The 21,028-nt window shown below is 40.9% G+C and overlaps 1 protein-coding gene across 35 annotated transcripts in view; it reads right to left on the bottom strand.

Moving 5' to 3' along the window:
• Positions 1-21,028, bottom strand: part of LOC130297737 (general transcription factor II-I repeat domain-containing protein 2-like) — a 1,987,867-nt gene that overhangs the window by 585,012 nt on the left and 1,381,827 nt on the right. For 34 of the 35 annotated variants that reach the window (XM_056550554.1, XM_056550557.1, XM_056550548.1 and 31 more), the window contains one exon: positions 10,512-10,713. The exons of the other annotated variant lie outside the window; for it this stretch is intronic. The gene's annotated coding sequence lies outside the window, so the exon portion shown is untranslated. The remainder of the gene's footprint in view (positions 1-10,511; positions 10,714-21,028) is intronic. 35 annotated transcript variants of the gene reach the window in all.

Genomic DNA, 21,028 nt, shown 5'->3' with positions numbered 1-21,028 from the left:
ACTGGACTGGACATCTGTCATCAGACATCCAATATGTGACTACCGAAAAAAGTATCCCTTTAATTATTGTCCTTGTTTTCCCTCAGTTCTTAGTTGTTATCAGTGTCTTTGAAGACAAGAGGCAGAAAGCAATATGAAGGGACAGGTATATGTGTAGGCCCATTGTTCCGTGAGTGCAGGGAGAGCATTGATGGCACCATGACCTCTCCCCCTCTCTTCTCTCTTAATAGTTCCCGTCTCCTTCTCTTAGAACCTGTGAGAATACAACAAGGCCCCAGGAATTTTATGTTTCATAGCCAAACCAAGTGCGCCATCCAAAAAATTTTGAAGGAAAAAAAAACATGTCTTGTAAGCACTTGAATAAAGATACTTGGAGAGTAGCTAAGTTATTTTTTATGGTTTAAGAAAAAAGAAAAGCAGGTAAGATCAGTGGCCTACACAGAGGTGAGAAGAGAGAGAACAATTGTCATGTTGTTTGGCTGCATCTTGCTCTTATGAATGGAGCTTAAGAAAAGGTATCCTTGGCCACTTGTTAATAGTACACATCTTCTCCCAGGTCTCGCTCTATATAATGTTGTCTTATGAAATAGGGGCACTAAGACAAGGCACAATGCACTATATAAGATAAGTCTCCAGCTTCTTCTTCTTCTCACTCTGTGGGAATCAGGACAAGCTGCCACATCATCCCGGAGGATGGTCAATTTACCCCATGGTTTCTTTTTAATGGCAGACACCACTTTTCCCTACAATTTACAATACTCTATCAAGGATTTCACCAAGCTACAGTCTATAACAGTTTCTAAAACAAGCTAGAACATTTTTTTGACAGCTGGAATTTTTAGGAAAAATTTAGAAATTGATTTGTTTTTGGAAGGACAGCTGAAGGTTTTAGGCATGTGATTTGGGGCCAAGGAAACCTGCTTCGATCTGCTATGGACTAATCCAAAGGTTAATCTCTCAGGTAAGCCTGCACTGTATTCGATAAGACTGGGTCAGATAGGTTAGTGTGCATCGTCGTGTTATTAGAAGTCAAAAGAACAATCAATAGGATTTGTTTCCAAGTTCCTGCAAAAGGTATGGGGTCAGGACAGGAATAAATGTGCAACCTATTACTCATCCAGGGTTGTATATTTCCTGCATTGTGTGTTGCACCATAGCAGGTAGTGATGACTTTCACTGGAGCTTGAAAGCCTTTCAGCACATACAATGTAACATTGTTTTCAGAAGATGAATGTTATTTGTATGTACAATTTAGTTCATTTATTTTTACATCTGCAGACCTGAACATGGTCCCATGTTGCAGCTTAGAGGAGGCGATTTATAAGGATGCAATAGTGAGGTGGGGGAGGAACCAATATACTGTAGTTTGAATGCTACAATCCATCTAGATAAACTTAGTACATGGCAATGTATTTCTAATACTAAATTATTTCAATTATAGTAATCAAATTGTAAGATTTAGATAACAGGATACGTATTGCAGTCATCTAGCGGTATTGCCATATGCATGACTAATTCCTCTTATTGTTTAGTGTGAGGGTGAATGAGGCCATAATAGTCTGTCCAGCCCTTTCTGACTATTTTTCTTCTCTGAAGGCTTTGTATACATTGGTGAAAAGTTGACCAAACATGCTGACCTTTAAGTGTGTATGGGGGCCTCCAGACTCTCTCCCCAATGCTCCCTATTAGGGAGAGAAGGATCAGATCAAATTTTAACCGCCTGATCCTTCTCTTTTCGTACAGGTAAGCCACAGCCTGAGCTGTCTGGCAGCAGCTTACCCCTTCTCAATTCAGAATACATGAATGCATGAAATAGGAGCAAGAGCTGGAGAGAACCCCCCCCCCCCCCTAAAAAAAATAAAAAATAAAAAAAAAGAATTACAAAAAATAACAAACCCATAAAACAGCCACTGATTTTTCCTGCCTTTTTTGCAGTTTTCTGTATTTTGTTGCCTTTGTCTGAAAATTGTGCCAGTTTTTCCTGTTTCTGTGTCCACCCCTTTAAAAAAAAAAAAAAAAACACCAGAAAAACGCCAATGCAGAACCCACATTGCATTTTTAATGGTGTTTTTTTTTTTCTCTTTCATTCGACTTCTGTGGGAGAAAAACACCAATATTTCATAGAAAAAAAAACACTGTAGTCTTCTTATCTGCAATTTCACTATTGTATCCCTTCTCTGTATAGCCTCAGCCTGTAGAAACCACAAGTGAGACAACCCACATGTAGAAGATTGACACATGTAGCTATAGGAAATTGGGACAAATGCTAATGTTACTGCTATGTCTGTCTGTAGATAGCTGCAGCCGCAGAACTGTAATAACATTGAGCTTGGAGGCATGACGCTGCCAGCTACAGTATGACACACCATGATTCACCAACCCCTCCTGGTTTGACTGACAGGCGACTGTTAACTACTTAATTTCTGCAGGGGCTGAGGAAGGGGAAAAGACAGAAAGTTCTCAGATCTGAGATGGTTAACATCCTGCGGTACGTGATTCACGATGAACAAGTATAGGATTAATTTGTGGCACTGACACTTATTTTTAGGTTGTTTTTCCCGACTGATGGTTACTTGGCAAAAGTTTAGAGCCGTTTTTCTTCCTTTTATTGACCAGGTGTTTATTTGGATTTTACAGACACACGGCTACTGGCAATTTTATCCAATTTTTTGTCCAAATGACTTTAAACTGCGGATGTTGGTTGAATTGTAATTACATTACATATATTATATTAAATTGTAATTATACATACTAACAGAGTGTCCCCCAATGTCTTATGCCTTGCTGCCACTTCCTCATCCACTGTTAAGATGAGAATTAATAAGAAAAAAAGAAGAAATAATACTCTATCTTGCATCTATGTTGAATGTATTCTAATATGGTGGAAGAGAAGAAGCACCAGCTGCAGGCCCCCTGCACTCGTGCCTCATCTCTTCCATTTTTTCCTGGGACACGGCCCGCGCCTGGCCTGCCTTGCTCTCCTGCCACTACGGAGCTCCTGTATCCAATACCGCATGGTGGTGAGCTGAATTCCTCTTTTTTCTTTGTTTATTTATTCTAATATGGTACCCGTTGCTGGCTCAGGGCCAAAACAATACCTCTCAAGATAGGAGACAAGTAGATCAGCTCACCGGATGGGTGTCCTTTCCACAGCACAGCAGGTGTACGGATACACCAAACAACGAAGAACAGAACAGGTTGCCAGCGTGGAATGTGCAGATAATCCTTTATTGAATAAAATCAGAAACATCGACTAAGGGCGGTACACGCCTGAAACGCGTCATGTTTTCCCGTTCCTGTGTTTCTGATTTTATTCAATAAAGGATTATCTGCACATTCCACGCTGGCAACCTGTTCTGTCAATACCTCTCAAGGATACGAAAACATTGTAGTGCACTTCAATGTATGTTATAGTTCAGAGAGAGAATAGAGCACCTCATGGATTCATTATACACCACACACAGAGTACCCATGGGTCTGTGCCAGTGACATTGATGTATACATGAGAACTTGAGCTTTAAAGGGGTATGCCAGCAACATAAACTTTTTTTTCATGGACCCCAGATTCTATAACAATAAAAAAGAAGCCATACTCCCTTACACTACCCTGCTGCATTTTGCTCTCTTTTTGCTGTGATGTGTTGTCCCTGTAGAAAATGTTTGGTCAGCCAAATTATTACTGAGATGATTGTTTGAGTTGGCATTTTTTGCAGGGATAACACATCACAGGAACCAAAAAGCAGCAGAAAACAGCGGGGACCAGGAGCTATTGTAATGACAACAGCAGGGGATTGAGGTTGGCTTTTTGTGTATAGCTTCTTATTTATTTTTTACAGCTCACATACAGTGCTCCAAGTCAAATATGGAAAAAAATATTGTGTGGCCAGAATACCCCTTTAAACAGTACCTATCATTTTGACTTACTTCAGACATTTCATAGTGACAAAAAATTTTTCAATCAGTAGGGGTATTTTGGGTGCTGAGACTTTCCACCAATTGCTAAAAAGCCCTTTTATTTTTTCTCGGCTCTGGGTGGTGTATGGATGGATATGGGTTTAAACTCTCTTTAAACCCACACATCACTTGCCCTGCTCTATAAACACAATTCAAATGGTACAGTGCTCTGGCACAGAAGCCAATCATAAAAAAATTTGACTCTCATTTTATATGGACATTTGATTTAGTTTTTTCCTTGGTTTCCATATATATAAAGGGCAGATCTACATGTGAGGACATGGCACAAGGAATCCTGGGAAGGCGGGAACAATGGTAGGCGTGATGACCCTGAATCATATGCAGGATGCAGCCTATCAGCAGCCAGTCACTCCCTTGATGTCACAGCCCTATATAATCAGCAGCCATAGTGCTGCCAGTCACTTCATCCTTACACTGCAGAGAGATAGATAGTGACAGACAGCCCTGTGTCTTACACAGGAAAGCTTTTTCCAGCAGCGATTTACCTCCTAGTCAAGTCAGTGTTCTGTTGGACAGAGAGACGTTTGTTTTCCACAGAAAAGCATTCTTACTGCAGGGATTCATCTCCCAGTCACTGTCTACAGAGTTAAAAGCACTGAAAGGGAAGGGAGTGAGATTGAAAAAGTGCAATTTTGGCTGTAGTATACAGCGACTGTGTGCTGTAGCACTGGTGTCTGCTGGTGTTGTACACAAAAACTTTTTAAAGCATATTGTAGCGCATTTTTCTGCCCTCAAAAGTGCATACCACATACGTACATCTAAGTGTTGTACCATTTTGTTCCTGATAAAGTCTTAAGGGCCTAGATACTGTGAAAGGACAGCCAAAAGAACTCACCGGCTGGTGTTGTACACATACTTTATTAAGCGTACTGTAGCGCATTTTTCTGCCCTCATAATTGCATACCACATAAGTGCATCTAAGTGGTGTACTATTTTGTGTCTGATAAAGTCTTAAGTAGGTAGTAAGTAGGTACACACCTACTGCTGTTCTAGACAAATACTGTTTTAAGCGTAGGGAAGCATATTGTACTTCCCTCATATACGCACTAAGTATGTCAGGTAGAGAAGTGCCAGGACATGCACATGAGCTCTGTGGGGGCTGAACTGGAGGAGAAGGAGGAGGGGCACAATGGAGAACAGTTTAGGTTTCACGAAATGAGCGTTTTTTTTCTAGTCATCTGACAGGAAAGGAGGAGCAGGAGCAGCCAGAGGAGCTAGAGGGTTATGAAGAAGGCAAGACATAGGACCCAGACACACCATAGCAGTATGCAGTGGAAATGGAGGCAGGGAGTCCCTCTGAGCCACTTGCACAAATGGCATGATGCATGCTCACTTGCTTGCATAGTTACCACCGATTTGTCACCATTCAGCAGCGGGATGACTTCTGGCTCTCCACCTTATTGGACCCTCGCTTCCGGCACAAAATTGAGGCCTATTTTAGACCCACTGAAAGGGAGGACAAACTGACCTACTACAGAGACATCCTACGTAGTCAGTTGGCCAATGCCTATCGGCACCATCGTCCATCCTCTTGCAGGTCTGACTCAGGGGGCCCTCTGCACTCACCTTCCACTGCCATGGCTGCTGGGGAGGGGTGGGGTGGCAGGAGCAGTACCAGCTCCATCAGCAACAGCCTGGGTCTTCAGTCGCTGATGAGTACCTTTCTTCATCTGCATAGTGAAGCATTTCATCAGTATCAGGTTGACCTGGAGCAGGACCTGAACCAGCAGGTAGTGGCATACCTTGACATGTCCATGCCAACACACCTTCAAGATCCGTTGATTTGTGGCCGCAACTAGCAGAGTTTGCCCTGGAAAAGCTGTCCTGTCTGTCCAGTAGTGTGCCATCAGAGCGGGAGTTTAGTGCGGGCGGGGGCCACAGTAACCCCAGGGAGAACTCATCTGTCCAAGAAATATGTGGAGAGACTGAACTTTGTGAAGATGAATCAGGCATGGATCAGCCAGGATTTCCACCACAAATGCCTGATGCATCAGAGTAGATTGACCATGGTGCCACACCAACACTTCACAAATATGGATAGTGCACAACATATTTAAGGCGCTGCTCACTAGTTACAAACATTCCTCTGCATCAGACCTTTTTTCACCCACCTTCGTCACCGGGTACTGGTATTGCCACCCACCGCACCACTCTGTCACCAGGTCACTTTCAGGACTCCTGATGCTGCTGCTGCCACCTCCAGGCTGTCTCATTCAACCACTATATGTTCTCTTCATGCTTCCACCACCTCCAGGCTGTGCCATTCAGCCACTATATGGTCTCCTCATGCTGCTGCCACCTCCACACTGTGTCATTCAGCCACTATATGGTCTCCTCATGCTTCCACCATCTCCAGGCTGTGTCATTCAGCCACTATATGGTCTCCTCTTGCTGCCACAAACTCCAGGCTGTGTCATTCAGCCACTATATGTTCTCCTCATGCTGCCACCAACTCCAGGCTGTGCCATTTAGCCACTATAGGTTCTCCTCATGCTGCCACCAACTCCAGGCTGTGCCATTCAGCCACTATATGGTCTGCTCATGCTGCCATCATCTCCACGCTGTGTCATTCGGCCACTATATGTTCTACTCATACTGCCACCAACGCCACCCTGTGCCATTTAGCCATGGTCTGCTCATGCTTCCGCCACCTTCAGGCTGTGTCATTCAGCCACTATATGGTCTCCTTCTGCTGCTGGGACATTACAGAAAAAATCTTTATGGCAGCACTAGCTACCATAAATCTTCAATTTAAATTTGAAAATTCATCTTTTAATCTTAGGATTGTGAAGCGCTATGGTCTCCTTATGCTGCTGGGACATTACCTAGACACTTTTATGGTAGCACTAGCTACCATAAATCTTCAATTTAAATTTGAAAATTCATCTTTTAAGCTTAGGGATTGTGAGGCCCTATGGTCTCCTCATGCTGGTGCCAGAAAGTAAAAATTTAAAAAAAATCTTAATTCTTCCAGTACTTATTACCTGCTGAATACTACAGAGGAAATTATTTTCCTTTTGGAACACAGTACTCTCTGCTGACATCATGACCACAGTGCTTTTTGCTGACATCTCTGTCCATTTTAGGAACTGTCCAGAGCAGCATATGCTTTCTATGGGGATTTTCTCCTACTCTGGACAGTTCCTAAAATGGACAGAGATGTCAGCAGAGAGCACTGTGATCATGATGTCAGCATAGAGCTCTGTGTTCCAAAAATAAAAGAACTTTCTTTGTAGTATTCCGCAGCTAATAAGTACTGGAAGGATTAAGATTTTTTAATAGAAGTAATTTGCAAATCTGTGTAACTTCCTGGCACCAGTTAATAAAAAAAAAAAAAAAAAATTACACCAGAGAACCCCTTTAAACTCTTAAGGACTCGGGGTGTATCTGTACCCCCTGAGTCCAGTCCCTTTCCATAGCATCATAGAGGGTCAGGCCCGGCCGTCTAACAACGGCAGGGACCCGTGGCTAATAGCGCGCAACACTGATCGCGGTGCCGCGCGCTATTAACCCTTTAGACGTGGCGTTCAAAGTTTATCATTGCGTCTAAAGTGAAAGTAAACTACTCCCAGCAAGCTGAGTGGGCTGTTCGGGAATGCTGCGGCAAAATCGAACAGCTGGAGCACACAAGGAGGCCCCCTACCTTCCTCCTGTGTGTCTGATCGCCGAATGACTGCTCCGTGCCTGAGATCCAGGAATGAGCAGTCAAGCGGCAGAATCATTGATCAAAGTTATCCTAGGGGATAACAATGATCAATGTAAAAGATCCCCTATTAAACAAATATGTTTAACTTTCTGCCACCAGTTGATTTAAAAGAAAAAAGGTTTTCACCGGAGTACCCCTTTAATAAAGATCATTTAACCTCTTCCCTAATAAAATTTTGAATCACCCCCTTTTCCCATAAAAAAAAACTGTGTAAATAAAAATAAACATATGTGGTATCGCCACGTGCGGAAATGTAAAAATTATAAAAATATATCATGAATTAAACTGTATGGTCAATGGCATACGCGCCAAAAAATTCCAAAGTCCAAAATAGCGTATTTTTGATCACTTTTTACATAATGAAAAAATGAATAAAAAGCGATAAAAAAGTCTGATCAATTCGAAAATGGTACCTCTAAAAACTTCAGATCACGACGCAAAAAAACACACCGTATGCGGAAAAATAAAGTTATAGGGGTCAGAATATAACAATTTTAAACATATACATTTTCTTGCATATAGTTATGATTTTTTCCAGAATTACGACAAAACCTATATGAGTATCATTTTAATCGTATGGACCTACAGAATAAAGAGATGGTGTAATTTTTACGAAAAATTTACTGAGTAGAAACGGAAGCCTTCAAAAGTTACAAAATAATGTCTTTTCTTCAATTTTGTCGCACAATTATGTTTTTTTTCCGTTTTGCCATAGATTTTTGGGTAAAATGACTAATGTCATTGCAAAGAAGAATTGGTTGGGGAAAAAATAAGCCATCATATGGATTTTTAGGTGCAAAAATTAAAGAATTATGATTTTTTTAAAGGTAAGGATGAGAAAACGAAAGTTCAAAAACGTAAAAACCTTAAGGAGTCCTTAAGTGGTTAAACTTGGGAATCTAATATAAATCTTAAATTTAAAAAAAATTGATGTAATCTTTTCAAGACTGAGGCCCTATGGTCGTCGACGTCATATTACCAGTGGAATTTTCACAAGAATCCAATGAAACAGCTTGGAGAGATAACAATGAACCATTACTGATTAAATGAAACAGTCACACTTTCACAGTCAGGGGGGGCTGAGATGAAGGGGCAGGAACAGCTGGTATCTCGGCTGGCGGAAGACCGCCAGCTCGATGCTCCCCAGAATGGGTAATCAAAAAATTTAAATAAATTCAAATTAAATTTGATAAAAATGACATTAAAAATCTGCCACATCCAGATGCTCTGCAGCAGTAATTCTAATAGCGATGCCTATAATCTGCATGTCATACTGAATAACAGTATTATTTCACTAACACAGCAAACTCCCTAAGTGTGTTAGGACAAGGCAAAGTGTTCTACACCCCTATTTAGCCTCTTTGTAGGCTTGAAATATCTGTTCTTAATAGCGATTTGCCACAAACAAATTTGGACCAAACCAAATTTTGGGGGGAAAATTCGCCGAATCGGCCGAATCGAATTTTTCTGAAATTTGCTTATCTCTATTGATAATGGGTGGCATCTGGCTAAGACCACTTTAATATTAATGACCTCTTCTCCAAATAATTTATACCTATGTGGTGTAGTGTTTATTCATATCTCTACATCAGGCTACTCGAAAAACATTTCTAGAAACTGCTTGTGAGCAAGCCAAATCACTTCCTTCCATCTCTGCAGAAGAACCCCTATAAGCTTTGATGCCTGTCCAGGTTTCCTTCCTGTGCTGCTTGTTTTTGAAACACTTTCACTTTTTACTTTTGTCCCTATTTATTTAGATAAAGTAAGTTACTGGCAGTGGTGGACCAACACGAGGGAATCCGATGCAGTCTTGTTGAAACATCTCTCAAAACTGAAGAAACACTAAAGAAAAGTCTTCTGGGAATCTGTTCCATTACCTATGCATTTCTAGAAAGAAAGAGTGGGGTCACATCAACATGCTTCACTTTAGGGGTAGCAAAGTTCCCCCCTAGACTCCTTTACATGACCAGTGGAGGCTGTGTTAGGTGCCTCCATTACACAGTGCATCTACCCAACAGACTGCATTAAAGTACAGTTTGCAACAGATCTCCGGGCCCTTTTTTCCATTGTTTTGCTCTGATGATAGAGACGAACAGTGGAATCAACAATGGTATTGTAAACTCAGCCTTATTAGGCACCATAACAGTAGCATGGGAAAAATGGTTTATAGGTGTGTATTTTAGACCAGGACAATGTATTCTGAGACTACAGATCTTTTCTATCAAGTTTATGATAAAGAAATCTTTTAGACATAATGAAAAAACTAGTAGGGTCTCTTAAAGTGTACTTGTCACTTAAAAAGCTTTTGACATTTCAAAACTTTTGATTGGTGGGGGGTCTGTGTGCTCAGACCTCCACTGATTAGGAGAACGAGCAGGGATAAGACAGCATCGCTAGGACAGGTCTAAGGTTTTCTAAGTGACGGTATGCATTTAATGAAATAAGCTGAAAGCTCTAAATAAATTCCAAGTTACAACCTTCTTTATTTTTCCAGTGGTACCCGTTGCAATTTTTTTTGTTGAAAACACGAGGTTGGTATTGTTATTTGCATGGGACATCCCTTTAAGTTGTGATGTACAGCCTTCATGGACTTGGTGCTCCAGCACATTCCACAGATGCTTGATCAAATTAAGACAAGTTTTGCAGTGTTGGCAGGGGGAACACAGTTTGGCCCTTGCCAGAACCACTTAAATCCTTGTACTACCCCATTTTCTGACTGTTCACTTGCTGCCTAATATAGCTTACGCCCTGATTGGTGCCCTGGTCAATGATCAATGTTATTCACTTTAATGCTATGGTTCATCAGTGTATATTTTTTTGGTAGGCTTACCTTATAAATGTCCGGAATATCGTACAAATCTGAGCGGAATAAATGGATGAAGAAAATGTCTTGACCTTTCAGTGGCAAATTGCGATGTTTTGTAAGTCTTCCCTGGCACATACCTTTTTCTCGTACTGTGTCATTATAAAAATGACTAACTGTTTGTTAGCAAAACATTTTCGGCGTTCCAGTCAGTAAGTACATCTCAAACCTGAAAAACAAGGAAGAAACAACATGGCAAAGTTCTGGACGATCTCAGGAGAAAGTAATATCAAAATAAAGGCCGCTGAGTTGGCAATGCTTGAACATAATACAAGTGCGTTTCCACCAACGTATTTTTGGAGATGACTAAAAAAGCAGAAAAATATGTGCGTTGACAGGTTACTGTCCTACTACTGACTCGAGCCTGCTGGGTTGAGGTTGGTTTGGCATGGAAGGATGACCACACCCTCGGTAGAGTTGGTCCTGAAGGATACGACAGTATGCATGGTAAACTGACATCAGTAGAAGATAGAGGACACACATTTCTTTGATACAAGTAGACTAACAAGTCAGAATATATAGTTTTAGGCAGAAAAGGGGTTTAGAAACCCCTTTTAGTATTTCAGTTATGTATAGTAAAGTACTTGGTTTTATGATGCCTTTATAATTTTACCCATTGGACCCTCTTTTCTTGTAACTTTAGTTTGACTTTTGAGTAACTACGTTATAAAATGTAGTGGAGCCACAAATAAAGGGTATGGGATATTCTCCCCTTATCACTGTTAGGCTATATTAACATGACTCAATGTCCGCCCAGAAAATTTCCGCAGACAGTGGTCCCCGGCAGAACATGCCGGTGCTAGGACTGCTCAGAAATGTGTCGTCACTAGTCTCCATAGCTGGCAATGCATTTTGCCAAGTGGATTCCGCAGAAAGAATTGGCATGTCAATTCTTACTGCGGAGGCCCGGAATCTTAATTTATGCAGCAGATATTTCAGCTAGAGAAATTCTGCTGTGTGCATATGCACGATCACATTGAAATCACATTGAAAACAATAGGACTCTGCTGCAACAGAATTTCTGAGCAAAATTTTCCCGCTGGAATCCATTCGGAAATTTTGCTGTGTGAACAAAGCCTTAGGCGGGATAGATATTTTCAAAATAATGTAGTTGCTTGAATTTCTAAATATTTTTTTCATGGTAGCCCAATATTTCTTTCTAGAATCTTGCAAGGAAAGGAATAGTATGTTATAGGCTTTTTAATGGTAGGGGAGACCCCTTAGACTTGCTGCCCCTAACATGAGATGTTATTTTAATTGGTAGCTTGACACGGATGTGAGCAATGTAGCTACACCCCTGCTTGGTGCTTTTAGAGGTTCCTACCAGTACCTTTACTAAACAAATTGTTGGCCATACCTTTCAATGCGGACAGTGTCCCATACATTGTTGGGTGTAAACTAACTATTTGGCTTAACTCTTACAGAAGTGTCTCCCTATGCTCCTTTTGTGGCATAAACCACATCTTTTGTATTTATGCAATCACCATACTGGAGAGTTTTGGACTGGCAAGGGACTAAAGTTTTTCCCAACATATATTTTGAAATTCAGGACATTTTTCCACTTTCTTCAGCTCTGCCATGCAATTAATGCACAGTTTGTAAGTGTCCTGTTGTATTTTGGATTAGAGAATTCACTACAAAGCCCTGGTCTAGTAAAGCCTGACTTGTATTTGAGCATTCCAGTAACTAGACCAAGTACACAGAGAGACATACCCATCAGAAGCTAAGGACTAAAAGTAGATGCCTACTGCCTTAGACTATGTTCACGCACAGAATTTCTGCATACATTTCTGCATGTAATTCCAAAGTTTAATTCTGCATGAATTTCTAGCCAATACACTTCACTGTGATTCTGCAGACCCATTCACACTGCAGAATTTCCCCTGCAGACGTTCCTCTGGCAAAATTCCACAAATATGTCTTGTCCTATATTTTTGTGGAATTCTGCTGCAGAACCTCATTAAATTTAATGGGGCTTGAATTTCTACAGAAAATGCGGAATTGGTGTGGAATGTGTGCGGAATTTGTGTAGAATTTAACATGTGATTTAAATAAAGCCCACCTTTTAGGGGGAATCATGCAGAATTCAGAATCAGGAAACTGTGCGGAATTCTGCACAAATTCCACATAAGTTCTGTAAATGCTGGAAAGATGGGAAATTCAAGCCAAATAAATTTGGCAATCATGCAAAAATGCAGAAATTCTGGCATGTGAACATAGCCTTAAGGCTATATGCACACACAATATTTTGGTAAATATTTTCAGCTTTAAAAAGTAGTTTTTTTCTGCTATTTAATCATTTTTTTTCCCTATGAGACCCATTAAAAAATAAACTTTAAAACATTTTCACCCCAATTTAGGTGTCATGAAAAAACATCTTTGAACACATTAGAAGCTTAAAACAAGTATCTTGCATTTGTAATTATTCAATGGATTTCAGTGGTTATGAAAGTCAGTTTTTGGACATTTCATTAATCATAAAATGGGTGTATTTGGCTATTGTACTTGCCAAAATAAATGGTCCAAAAAACTGTGTGGGCAAATAGCCTAAGTGTGGTAATCACCAAAGATAACCATAAACAATATGCAGTAGATTTCTTTATATGGTCTATTATACTCCTGTCAGACGATGGAGAATTTAGATTACCAATCTAGATACTTTTTTTTAATGTGGCATCTCCACAGGGGCTTTCCTCTAAAGTATCCCCTTTTTAAGTGTTGAGGTTGCTACATACACATTTCCATGTCTCCAGGGAACCCCCCCCCCCCCCCCCTCCTCCAAATTTGGCAAAGTATGGGCTGGAGAAATCTAAGTCTGCTACCTCAGATAATTAAAGGGGTTTTATTGTAATATGTATTCCCTATTAACAAGATGATGTGGATCTGATCACTGGGGCACTGTATCTGATCACTAGGGCACCACTCGATCTTAAAAACAGGTCTCCTGAAGTATAGAGCAGCAGTGTGCATACTCGACTACGGCTCCATTCACTGTCAATGGAAGTGCCTATATTGTGGATTGGGAATAAGTGGTAAAACCCATCTAAGGCTATGATCACCAGGTCTAATTTCTGAGCGCAATCCCCCAAAATCAGCTAAGGAATTCCACTGCAGCAGAGTCCCATTGATTTCAATGGGATTCTGCTGCACAATGCACACTACAGAATTTCCGTGACAGATTTTTTTTGGCAGATGTGGAAATTCCGATTTCGGCGTCCACAGAAACATTAAACCTGTTCAATGTTTTTGCGTATTCCTCTCGGAAATGCATTGCCGTCTATGCAGTCCTTGTGCCGCTGAATCAAGCAAATGTGCAGAATGTCCACCTGTGTTTTCCGGTTGAACAGTCTGCACATTTTCCGCTGTGTGAACATAGCCTAAAGTGGCTTATTTGTGCTAAAACCACCAGTGGTTTAATAAATTTGTCCACCTGGTATGTGTTAAGTTCTAACGGAATTATACCAATATATTTGGCCTAAGATGAACACGCTTTGTATTTGCTAATTCTGATTACTTATACTGTAAAACAATGTTCCCTCTAAGCTTTGGCAGCTGCTGAGCAGAGTGGTTAGAGAGCTGGGCAATGTTCCAACAAAGATGGGCAAACTAAAAACCTTTCATAAGTCCTGCACTTGCAATATACTAAAGGGCCATATAATCCCTCCATACCATGATACCATTTACTGTATCTACTGCAAAGATGAAAATAACTAATACCCCCCTCCCTATACAGTGACTAAATAGTAATACATACTAATATTCAAGCTCTGCAGCCAATATAAGGTGATTACAGTTACAACCAGTGACTACAGGTGACATCTTTTATGATGGGAGTCATTCTCTTTCTATTTTCTTCTCCATCTGACTTGGACCCCATGTCCCCTTTGCCACTTTATATTAATAATGCCCTACTGTGCACCATATAGTAAAAATATATCTTGTATCTCCATACAGTATTTATAGTGTCCTCTTAGATGCAGTGAAATAGAATGGAGCAATGTCTGGAGATCTGAGGCACTGGGCTAAAAATCCAGGCCTTGTACTAGTGACACCCCCTGGCTAAGCGGGCTGAAGTTTAAAGCAGGGCAGGAGCATTGCTGTAGAAGTCTGGACAGATTAGCCTTGTGGCCATGTACTTGATAATGTGATAACAATGTTATAATTGTATAACTGAAAACCTGTTACATTTTGTAACATTCAAAGATTAAGCCTTGAAAAGAAAATGTACAGTGGTCCCTCTCAACATACGATGGTAATCCGTTCCAAATGGACCATCGTTTGTTGAAACCATCGTATGTTGAGGGATCCGTGCAATGTTAAGTATAGGACAGTGGTCTACAACCTGCGGACCTCCAGATGTTGCAAAACTACAACACCCAGTATGCCCGGACAGCCAACGGCTGTCCGGGCATGCTGGGAGTTGTAGTTTTGCAACATCTGGAGGTCCGCAGGTTGAAGACCACTGGTATTGGAGGTTATACTCGCGTGTCTCCGCCGCTCCGGACCGTCACCGCTTGTCACCGCTGCCCTGGATGTCGCCTTCCATCGCTGTTGTCGCGGCCCCAGGGTGTCCCCGATGCTCCGGCAAGGCCTCTGCTTCCCCGGCATCCTCGCTCTCCGTCGCCGCTCCGCACGCCGCTCCTATTGGATGACGGGACGGCGTGCGCGGCGACGTGATAACGACAATTGAGAGCGCCGACGATGCAGGGGATCCCCGAAGAGGACGTGCCGGAGCCCCGAGGACAGGTAAGTGATCATCAGCGGACCACATTGGGCACCGTAAACGGCTAGCCAGTGGCAGCTGAAGCAGACTACACTGCCGGATAGCCGTTTATGCGATGGCCCTGACATACAAAAGCATCGTATGTTGATGCTGCCTTCAACATGCGATGGCCTCTGAAAGGCCATCGTATGTTGAAATGATTGTATGTCGGGGGGTTACTGTAGTGTCACACTTGTCCAGCTGAGTCAGGAGCCAAGGCATAAAGGTAAAACATAATAAATAAGTAGTAATAAATACATTTTAAATGTTTGTTTGAGGAACTGGTTCTACAAGTGCCACTCAGTTTGATTGTTTCCCTCGAACCCCCCAGAGATCTTATGTTCTCAAAGTGCATAGCGATTCTCCATCAGCTAAGGGTTAAAACTCCAAGTTCAGCTCTGTTTTTAGTAGGTGAAATGAAGGTAAAAACGTATACATGTTTATAGTACATAATTTCATTGGAAATTTGGCTTTGTCGTTGCTTTGGTCAACAGTAAACACATTTAAGTAAACAGGGTCTAAGCTGCACTTGGAAGTAGAACGTCCTCAGTTTGCATTGCAGAAAGTTCCTTAACATGAGATTTATGATGACATTGGGCAGTTTCAAGAGGATTAATGTGATTACAGAGCAAATATTGATAACACATTCTCCAGTCTTTAATTCGCTTCTACAAATGGAAAGAAACACATCAAGATGGAACTCCAGAACTTGTCTGAATCATTAACCACCAGTGAAATGTGAGGAAAATAAATCTTTAACTATGAACCAACAGGGCAGAAGATTATGGGGCAGACAATAGGGTGAAATGCCCCAACCATGCTGTTACCACTCCAGTCTACCTGACTATATTACATTGGACATTGTAGACTGGTATTAAAAGGGCAGGATAATGAAATTGGCAATGTTACATGCTTGTGTGGTTTAGTGCTTTTATGTAGGTATTGTGGTAGTTTAGTGTTTGCATTTTGTATTACTAATATTAGCTGCTTTACTGAGGTGTTATTAAAAGGCTGTCTCCCCCATTAAGAGTTAGCTGCTATCCACCCACCACAATCTAAGAAGAGTGTTTGAGTTTCCTGTCAGAAAGTAGCCTCAGTCACGTGGATGCACTACCACTGGTTCATTGTCTGTGAGTGCTGTTGGAAATAGCACTGTAGAGAAACAAAGAAAAGATGCCCCGCACTACTCACAGCCAAGTGAAGTCCTGAGTGTATAGTAGAGTTGATTCCAGCAATCCCGCGCTCAGCAGAGAAAACTGCAGGGTTTGAAAATCCTCAACAAAGAAACAAACCGCGGCACTGGGTATATGATGCAGATAAAAGGGTTCCTTTATTGCGGCATAGCAGGTAACAGGAGTGAACGGTCAGGCCGCCGACAAGCGCGAGTTTCGCGTCAGATGACGCTTTCTCAAGGCATGATGGGAAAGGACGGAGCCCCGTCCTTATATCCCCCCTGTCAGTAATCAAGGCAACACCTGATACAAAACGAATGCAATTAAGCAAATACATATACCATATAAAATTACAAAAGAGTACATAATAAATTTTAAATTTTAAAACAACATGTCATCTAACATTTACAAAAAGGAAGACAGATCATTACGATCATTAAGACCCAGAGCACCCGTGGCTAATGATCCACTTTGCCTCGGCTTGCAATAACCTAGTATGTCAGTCTTAGCCCCTTTCTTTGGCCATAATTTTTTGCAGACCCATGAATCTTAGACTTTTAATGTTGCCCTTATGGATTTCTTGAATATGGATTCCCGTCCTAATTTAATTGATATGTTCATGGAACCTATGAAACAAAGGTCGAATTGTTTTACCTATATAAAATAGGTGGCAAGGACAAAGAACCACATAAACAACAAAATCGGAGCAACAAGTGATGAAATCAGAAATATTATGCTTAATACAACCAAGTTGGACCGTCCCTGAGTCTTCAAATTGGTTGCAAAAAGAGCAATGTGTGCATTTAAAATTTTCCTTCGGGAGGCTCTGTTGCAACCAATTCGAGTTTTTTTGAGGTATCCTACTACTGACTAATTCGTCCCTAAGATTTTGCGATCTTCTAAAAGCGACAACAGGAGGTTCCTTAGTTAAGGATCCAAGATCCAAGTAAGCCTGTATAATGTTCCAGTTTCTACGGATAATTTGCCTGATCTTATTGGACATAGGGTTGTGTTCAAATTAGAAAATTGCACTGTATTGCTCTGTTCAGATGAGAGACTCGGAACCATACTCTCAAAATTGCAGGGACTCCCATAAGTAAGGTTAAAGGTTTATTTTCATCTAAAATGTTTATGCCATATTGTGAAGAAGTATCTGTAGGTTTATGTTCTTGGGGGGAAAAAGGGTCTCTTGACCCTGACATAAGCTTTCCCTTGTGCTTACAGTGCGGTGTTTGAGCTGCCAGGAAATGTAGGGTAAGGAACTTTGGAGGTTCAGAAAAGTGGTGGTTACTTTTGTGGCTCATTAGACAATGATCAGGCAAACTCACTACATCAGTACTAACCAATATGTAATATATGACAAGGATTTGCCTAAGGATTCACTAACATTAGCAGAGTTAACCTTGATATACCAAGTTTGAGCATGCCAGGTGTCCAGGATTTCTTATCCCTGGCCTTACAGCATATTAAGCCGTAGTGAAGTATACATTACAGTAAGTTTACCGTTTTCTTGTCATCACCTTATTGTTCTTGTATTTATAGTATATTTGGCAAGAACAAGGCATCATAGAAGAATCAGTGATGCTGTTCATCTCTCGGCTAATAACAGCTCTACCTTCAAGTGAACCATGACACTACATAAACACTTAACTGCACTCCTTGGTCTAATGTGGGTAACTGCAGAAAACCAACTACATCATCAGCCCACACTACTTACGTCAAGTGCAGTATATGCAAAAATCATATATTAAGCAATAGCTTGGTCTCTCCCAACATTTTGTGTATACAGCTCCTACTGTATGTGGTCCTGTGTGTCTTAGGGCTCACAGACTAAAAACGTGTAGTCTGAGCCTGCAGTTGTCTGTTTCTCTTTTCCATCTGTCTGCTCTTTTCTTTAACTTTAAGGCTATGTTCACATGGCAGACTTTCTGCATGGATTTCCGCATGGAAATCTACATGGAAATTCTGCATGTGTTTCATGCCTATTAACTTCAATAGGATTCTGCAGTCCCATTCACACACCAGAATTTTCACCATGGATGTACCACAGGTAAAATTATGCATTACAGAATTTTAGCTGTGGAACTCAGCTGCAGAGGCCCATTGAAGTTTTTGCGGAATTCGGCCACAGAAGTCCTTTGAAATTCACGGGACTTTTTTCTCTCCACTAAATGTGGATTTGGTGGTTAGAGCAGAGTGGTTAGAGAGCTGGGCACTGTTATGTATGAAAAGCAGCCATGACTCCCTCCTTTGTTGCTACTCTTCCCCTCTTCCAGGCTTTGTTGGCCCTTTCTATCAGGTCTACTGTTAGATCTCAATTTACTGCTGCCCTGTCACATGACTGCAAGATCAGACTACACACAGGGTTTGTTTGTAATCAATTACCATGGAGAAACATAGTTCTGCCTAGAAGCTGCATACACAAAATGTGAATGGAGTCTATTTTTTAATATTACAACCATTTACAGGGATTGACAGAGTTAAATCCTTTCATGTCATGGCTGTTTTTGTCCTTTTCCTCCTCGCCTTCTACAATCCCAACATTTTTTATTTTTCCATCAACAGCAAAATTATCATATGGGGGCTGATTTTTTTGAAAAAAAAAAAGTTGTACTTTTTAATGACAACCTTTGTTTTACTATATAATGTACTGTGAATCAAAATAAAAAAGCATTTTTAAGCATTCTTTAAAGTGTACCTGTCGTCAACAAAAAACGTTTTATATAATGTAGTTAACAACATTATATGTATATTTGTAGTATACATTGGTTAAAAAATGTGTATATTTTTGGGTGAAAAAAAACGGTATCTCTGCATGTGTGTCTCTATGAGGAGACCAAATACAGGAAGTGAGGGCAGGACAAGCAAGGCTCTGTGCAGGCTCCTGGCTTGTCAATCATCCTCATGTGTGAGCCCATAGCATATCACAGAGCCTCATTGCACAGAGCCCTGCTTGTCCTCAATGCAAAGAGCCCTGCTTGTTCACCCTTACCTGTATTTGGACTCCTCATAGAGACACACAGGCAATAGCTGCAGGGAAAAAATATACACATTTTTTAACCAATGTATATTACAGATATACATATAATGGCATTACCTGCATATAATGGTATAATCTAAATTATATAAAAAGTTTTGTTGACAAAAGGTAAACTTTAAATAAAAATATTTCCCTTTATTGTTGTGTAATCCTATGGTAGCAATAGAAGGCTGGGTTCACATATATCAGGCATCCGGCATAGTTTCCCTCCGGCGAGGGAAACTGCAGCTAGAACTGATCCCATTCATTTGAATGGGACAGTTCACAATCATCCAGTGTCTCAATTTTGATGCCAGATGGTTGGACACGCCGGAGGGCACCAGACAGGGGAATGCAGCTTGCCATACAATTGATCACAACTTGCTGTCAGTTGTGGCATCAGTTGCGTCGGGATCTAGGTTGAGTTCACCTATGCCGGATGCCAGACATATGAGAACCCAGCCTAACCAGGTTGTCATCCAGGAAATATCCCTGATTAATCTGACACGCCTACTCCCTACTGCCATCCTGTTTACCTGAATGGACGCAGAGCTACAGGTACCACTATATAATGAAATGCATAGGGCTTCCGGGCTTGTTAAATAGGTATTGAGGGGTGCTGAACATCTGATCAGGTGTTTATGGCCTATCCTGTGGAAAGGCCATCAATCATATAGTCCCAGAAAGCCACTAAATGCAAAGGACTTTTTGTGGGTTATTTATTTGTCAAAATAGTCTGTATTTTAGTATGTCTTTCAGCTCATATTTTGAGACCTATGCATCACAAAAATGTTTTGTTTGCAAATACCCCAACCACAAAACTCATAAAAGTCATTAAAAACAGTCCTAAAAGGTTTTTAAAAAATTGATTTAAAAAACATCCTACATATAAAAAAGGCTAATAAAGCTTCCTAAGGCAGAAAGTTTGAGCGTCAACCCCCCCCCCAAAAAAAAAAAAACAATATATAACCTAATACTAAATGGTATATAGTTGAAGAAATTTGCAATATGATTTGACATTAAACTAATTTTTTTTTTATAATTTCATATTTGTTTACATTTCTTCATCTGAGACAGAAAAAAAACAGCTCTCTATATGTAAGTACGATAAGCAGGTATGTTTTTTCTAGCCAGTGAAAGAAACATTTTATCTGTCAAGACTATTGACGAGAATGTCATGGAAACTTATTCAAAGAGCAATTTTCTGGGGAGTTTGTGCTTTACTCTAAGGACCAGGCTTTATTTTGACTCTACATGGCGTCTGCCTTTCCTGGTAACAGCCATAGATTCTAGGAGGCTGGAAGACTGGGTGTAAGGACGTTCTTCAGTAAACGCATTTCCTGTTATTTTTTCCAGGGGAATGTAAGAGGCAATTAAATATTAAATGAATGCGGCATTTAGTAGATAGGGCTCAGCATGGAGGTATCAGTAATACGAACTGACTGCCGCACACAGATACTCCCTCTTTAATAAATCACCCTCTCTGTGAGTGGTGGCAATGCGACAGGTTCCAGCTCCCAGATGAAGGAGA

Source organism: Hyla sarda, chromosome 13 (assembly GCF_029499605.1).
Source record: "Hyla sarda isolate aHylSar1 chromosome 13, aHylSar1.hap1, whole genome shotgun sequence".
NCBI classification, from domain to species: Eukaryota; Metazoa; Chordata; class Amphibia; order Anura; family Hylidae; genus Hyla; species Hyla sarda.
Note: the sequence above shows the minus strand (reverse complement) of the source record. Positions and strands in the feature narration are given on the sequence as shown.